General features: G+C 40.3%; 1 protein-coding gene across 3 annotated transcripts in view; it reads left to right on the top strand.

Moving 5' to 3' along the window:
* Window positions 1-6,000, top strand: part of ADRM1 (ADRM1 26S proteasome ubiquitin receptor) — a 37,201-nt gene continuing 31,201 nt past the window's right edge. For 2 of the 3 annotated variants that reach the window (XM_087928920.1, XM_026697405.2), the window contains exon 1: window positions 1-89. The gene's annotated coding sequence lies outside the window, so the exon portion shown is untranslated. Of the gene's footprint in view, window positions 232-6,000 lie in introns of all 3 variants that reach the window. The other variant, XM_087928919.1, reaches the window with a different exon arrangement.

Raw genomic sequence — 6,000 nt, 5'->3', positions numbered from 1 at the left:
GGAAGGAGCGCTGAGGAGAGCCGGAAGAGACCGTCGAAGCTTTTGAGGGGAAGAGGTGCTGGCGGCTTGAGGGCCAATTGAAGCGACAGGTAACCGTAGGCGGGCTCGGCGGGAGAGCCCGGAAAGGTTGTGGGTGAGGGGTAACCTTTCTCAACCGCTCAAACGCACCCTTCAAGTCCGGACGGGGGTTGGGGAGGATGGGAATTGTAGTTCAACCTCTCCCACCACCAGGTTGGAAACGTGCCGCGGGTGGGATGCGCCCAGGTGAGGCTCAGAGGGTCGGTTTTAGAAAGGTTGGGCCTGAAAAAGTATTCCAGGAGTTGAGGGGTTGCCACAAAGAAGAGGGAGTCAAGCCAACAATGGAGGTTTTTAAGAAGAGATTGGACGACCACTTGTCTGAAATGGTATATAGGGTCTCCTGTTTGAGCATGGGGCTGGACTAGACGACCTCGAAGGTCCCTTCCAGCTCTATTCTGACTGAAGAAAAAAAAAAAAGATCCAGGGTGGGAGCAAAAGGGGACAGTCAACGTGGCCTCCTACCCAGAAAGAGCTTGGAGCTAGAACCTTCCTTGCCTTGCTAATTTTCTGCTTGCAGGGAGTTTTTTCTGGGTGCAGCTGAAGAATGAGGGGCCTGCAGTGGTGAGGCTCTTGCTTCTTAGGGTGACAGTCAAACCTACCCTTTTCCCCAGCGCCCAAATGATGCCAGGACTCCTCGTGGGATTGTCCCTGGCTTGGGATTCCTTGTTTGTTTTTGCAAAGCCTTTTAGTCTCCCCGGCCTGCCGAAATAGGTAGTATGAGGGAACACAGAAATTGAGAAAAAAACAATGGCGTTTGCCACCTTGTATCTGAGTTTATTTTAATTGCTTCTGTTTCTAAAGTCCACTACTGCTCTACTTTAGGACCACAATTGAGCCCAGAATTTCTGTTGCTAAGTATGACTTTTACCCCCATTATAGGACCTTTGTTGCCACATTTGTTAAGTGAATCTCTGTAATCCTTAAATTAGTAACATGGCTAAGTGAATCTGGCTTCCCCATTGACTTTGCTTCTCAGAAAGTCTCAAAAGGTGATCACCTGGCTCTGGGGTTCTGCAGCTGTCATAAATAAATGTGAGTCAATTACCAAGTATCCAAATTTTTTATCGTGACCATGGGGATGCAACAGTCATAAATAAGAAAAATGACCATAAGTCACTTTTTTTCAGTGCTTTTGTAACTTCAAACAGTCATTAAATGAATTGTAAGTTGAGGGCAACCTGTACATGCTGGAACTTTTTCATTCAGTTAAGCCTGTTAAGGTGATAAGACTAATGTGCATGTAATGTATTTAAACTGTTCTTGAAATATTTAAAATATGGAATGGTAGCTACTATTTATTATCCAGCCTGTATGTATGTATACTATAGAGTTATATGTTCAACTCAAAGTGGCAAATGTACCTAATATTCTTGTCTATTTTCCCAACAACAGCAACCCAGTACGACAGTTGAGTTGAGAGGCTGACTTTGTGGGCTTTCATGACTAAGGCAAGACTGGAACTCAATCGTCTCTGGACCAGCTAATTAAAATTAATGGAGTAATTGGTTTACTGCAATTTTCCCCAAATTGTAGATGGGGTAGACTTGTTTATAGAAAGCCAGTTTGGTCTTGTTAAGATACCAGGCTAGAAATTCGGAGACTCAATTCAAATCAGGCCTCAGTCATGAAAGCCAATTGGGTTAATTTAGGCCAGTCACTTTCTCTCAGCCCAGGGTGGTGGTTGTCGGAAAAATAGGAGAAAGGAGCATCAGATGTTGCCAGCCTTGAGTTAATTACAAAAATGATAAAGGGATATAAATAAGTACCTATAGCAAAGGTGATATTTGAGCCCAGTATTGGAACGTCCAATAGACATCAGTAGACTCATTTATATGACTATGATACATCATCAACTGGTATCAAAACCAGAATATTTTTATGCAAACAGCTATGCATTTTGATACAACTAGTACTACAGCCTCTCAGGAATTATACTATTTGTATTTTACCCCTAATGCTAAGTTTGCCCTAACATTGTTCCACTAATATGATCTGGGATCTGACGAAGAGGAAAAGGCCCATCATTTCGTGGAATGAAGAAAAGTGGGGACTGTGTTGGGTATATGGATACACCAACCAGGTTTGGGTTGAATAAATATGTAAACCTAGGATTAAGTGTCTTGTAGCTTTAAGCAAGAAACTGCAATGTCATTGTGGGTGCGGTTGCAGGCAGCAAATATAGGTAGGAAGGGAAACGTAATAGCCCCGGCTTCTGGATGCACCTGGTTACTGTTCCTGGTCTGCTGCCTGTGTTCTGGAACGTCTGTCTGCTTACTTTTGGAGGCTACTGTGCCAGATACCATTTCACCTGAACACAAGGACTGTTTGCTTGGTGAGCTGAGAATTCAGCGTTGTCCTTGAGAGGAAGGTATCGGAAGGAGAAGATTACAAGCAGATAAGGACATTGTATTTACTGTTAATGGACTTGATAACTGGATTGATATACTGGATACTGACATATGGACTGAATGACACTTCTTAATCTCTGTGTGTATTAAATAACTATTTTAAAACCACAAACAGTGTTTTTGTCTCCAGTGTGTGTATACTCTTGGGCCCAGCCTCTCTCTCATTTGGCTGCCTGGCTTGACTGCTGCTGTGCACTCAGCTCGGGGGTTTATCCCCAAACACTAACATTGGTTATGGGCCCAGCAGTGTGCACAGTCTAGCTAACCAGGATATACCATTGAGAGTTTTGGTCAAGAGTTACACATTGCTGTAAAGACAAACTGTTTGTTGAATAGTTATTTTTCTGCAGAGCAATGGCACAAGTAAATTTGCCAAGTCTGTCCATGATATCCAGGCTAGATGGAACAAACTATGTTTCATGGTCTATGAAATGTAGTTTACTGCTACGAAGAGAAGGTTTGTGGGACATAATAGCAAACCCACCAGATGTATCAAACTTAAATCCTAATGATGAAGAGGATTATAAACTGATACAGGACTATGAAAGAAAGAATGAACAGGCTTTGTGCATCATAGGTCTCACCCTGTCTGACCAGCAACTCATTCATATCCGTGGAGTGGAAAATGCTGCAGAATGCTGGGATAATCTCAAAAGGATTTATGTTCGAGACAGTGTAGGAGCTCATATCAATCTTACACGGAAGCTGTTTAGAACACATCTTGAGAGAAATGGAGACATGTTAACTCATTTAAACTGTATGAAAAGCATTTTTCAAGAGTTACAAGAAAAAGAGCTTATATTTAATGAGTTGCAACAAGTATACATTATACTGTCTTCTTTGGATCGAAGCTATGATGATTTTGTGACTGCTTTAGAGGTATTGCCAAAAGACAGTTTATCAGTAACTGAGATAACCGGCAGGCTATTAGAGGAAGCCAGGAGAAGGAGTGAACGTGACCAGCTGAGAGGAGATAACCCTAATGAAGAGAAATTATCTTCAAAGCCTGAAAGAAACCAGCTATGTAAGCTGAAGCACCCGGAGGAAGAGAAGTTATCTTCAACGGCATACACAATTAAAAAGTGTTTTAATTGTGGAGGCAGAGGACATTTGGCAAGATTCTGCAGGAAAGTAAAAAGCCAGAATGTAAAGAAGCCAAAGAAATCCTTTGAACTGGCCATGTTTAGCAATTGTGATATGAAAAATAATAAGTGCATACTGGAAAGAGATAACAAAAAGGTAACTGCAGCTTTAAATGGAGCATTATATGTCTTTCATGATAGTAAGAAAGGGGAGGCACAAACTGTATTTAATAATAACAAGCCTCATGATGAATGTATCCATTTATTGCATAGACGTTTGGGGCATGTGAATTTTAAAATGCTAAAACGTACAGTGGAGTTATCTGAAGGAATAAGGTTAAAGCCCTGTGATAAGTATTTGCGTTGTAATGTCTGTTGTGAAGATAAGAGTAAAATAATGCCTGCAAATAGGCTAAATGGTTTCAAAACTACAGAACCTTTAGAAGTAGTATTTGCAGACATTATAGGTCCAAAGAAACCCAGTATGGGGGGTGCTCGATATATACTGAGCATTATGGATCATTACTCTAGATATGGGTTTTGCTACCTAATGAAAAGCAAAACTGAAACATATCAACATTTCTTCAACTGGTTAAGGTTTGCTGAAAGAAAAACCAAACGGCAAATTATAACCTTGGTGACAGATAATGGCACAGAATTTGTTAATAGCAAATTCCAGAATAGGTTAAAGGCAGCTGGAATAGCTCATAAGACATCTGCACCATACAGACCACAGCACAATGCATTTGTAGAAAGGCGAGGCCAAACTCTGCAGGCAATGACCCGTACTATGTTAACTGATTCTGGGTTACCTGATTCTTTGTGGGGGGAGGCAACAATGTGTGCTAATCATTTATTAAATAATGTGGTTAACTCAACCACTGGTGAAATACCATTCACCATGTGGCATGGCAGGAAGCCTGATTTGAGTTACCTGCACACATTTGGTGCACCAGCATGGGTGCATATCCCTACACAACTCAGGCGTAAAGGGCAACATAGAGCTAAACAATTTTTCTTCGTTGGTTATCAAGCTAACCATAGGGCATATAGATTTTGGGAGAAAGGCACATCTAAGGTGTTATGTAGTGCCAATGCCCAATTTCTAGAGCACGTAGGATGGGATAACTTAGAGCAGGATAGCAATAACGAAGTGGTTATTGAATCCTACAGAAATCCCATTAAGTATCCCTGTAACTTTAAAAATAAAGTAAAGAGAGAAGTACAGGAAGAGATTGTGCCCATAGAAGAAGAAAAGGAAGAAATAGCTGAGCAAGATGAGGAAAAGGACCAGGTAGTAACTCAAGAAAGTCCTCATACAAGCCCTGTAATTCCCAGAAGGACTACACGTATATCTAGACCGCCTGATAGATACCAGGCTAACACAGTGTGCCAGGTAAATAGAGTGCCATCTACTGTGGATGAGATAAAAAGGTATCCTTCTAAAGAGAAAGAAAATTGGTATGCAGCAATTAATAAAGAATTGAAGTCTTTGAAGGATATGAAGGTGTATGAAAACGTGAGATTACCTAGTGATGAAAAACCCATTGGCTGCAGATGGATTTTTAAAATAAAAACAGATAAGGATGGAAACACAATCCATAAGGCAAGGCTAGTAGCCCAAGGCTTTAGACAAAGTGCAAAAGACTATGATGAAGTATTTGCACCTAGTCTTAAAGCAGCAACTTTAAGGGCAGCCTTAGTGTGGGCAGCAAGCAAGAAGTATATAGTTAACCATTTAGATGTGGAAACTCCTTACTTGCACGCTCCACTAAGACATACTGTTTATATGAAAAGGCCTAATGGATTTAAAGGAGACAATAATAATGATAATGATTGTTGGTTATTAAAGAAGAGCCTCTATGGTCTTAAACAATCGGGCTATGAATGGAACCAGTATATTGTAAAGGAACTGACCAATATAGGATTTAAAGCTGGTTTAGCCGACCCATGTCTATTTAAGAGTGAAAAGAATGGGAAAGTATCATTATTATTGTTGTTTACTGATGATATTGCTCTGATAACTAAAACTAATGATGAAGCAAATGAAATAATTGCATCATTAGCCAAGAAAGTAAAAATCAAGCAATTAGGGGAGATAAAGAGATATCTAGGTTTAAATATAGTGAGAACACAGAAAGGTTATAAGATATCTCAGGAAGATAAGATATCTAAATTGCTAATAGATTATAAGATGGAACTTTGTAAGCCTGCAAAGACTCCAATGAGTCAGGATATTTGCAAAATGGATACACAAAGTCCCAAATGTGATAAGGAACTGTATCAATCTTTGGTTGGTAGCTTATCATATATTAGCAATTGGTCAAGGCCAGATATTGTTTTTAGTATTAATCAGCTGGCAGACACAATAATGATCCGCTTCAATGTCATTGGAATGCATTGAAAAGAATCTTAAGGTATCTTAAAGGTAC

Source organism: Pseudonaja textilis, chromosome 3, assembly GCF_049901715.1.
Source record: "Pseudonaja textilis isolate UNSWEBS1 chromosome 3, rPseTex1.2, whole genome shotgun sequence".
Taxonomy (NCBI): Eukaryota; Metazoa; Chordata; class Lepidosauria; order Squamata; family Elapidae; genus Pseudonaja; species Pseudonaja textilis.
This window is presented reverse-complemented; position numbering and strand designations above follow the sequence as displayed.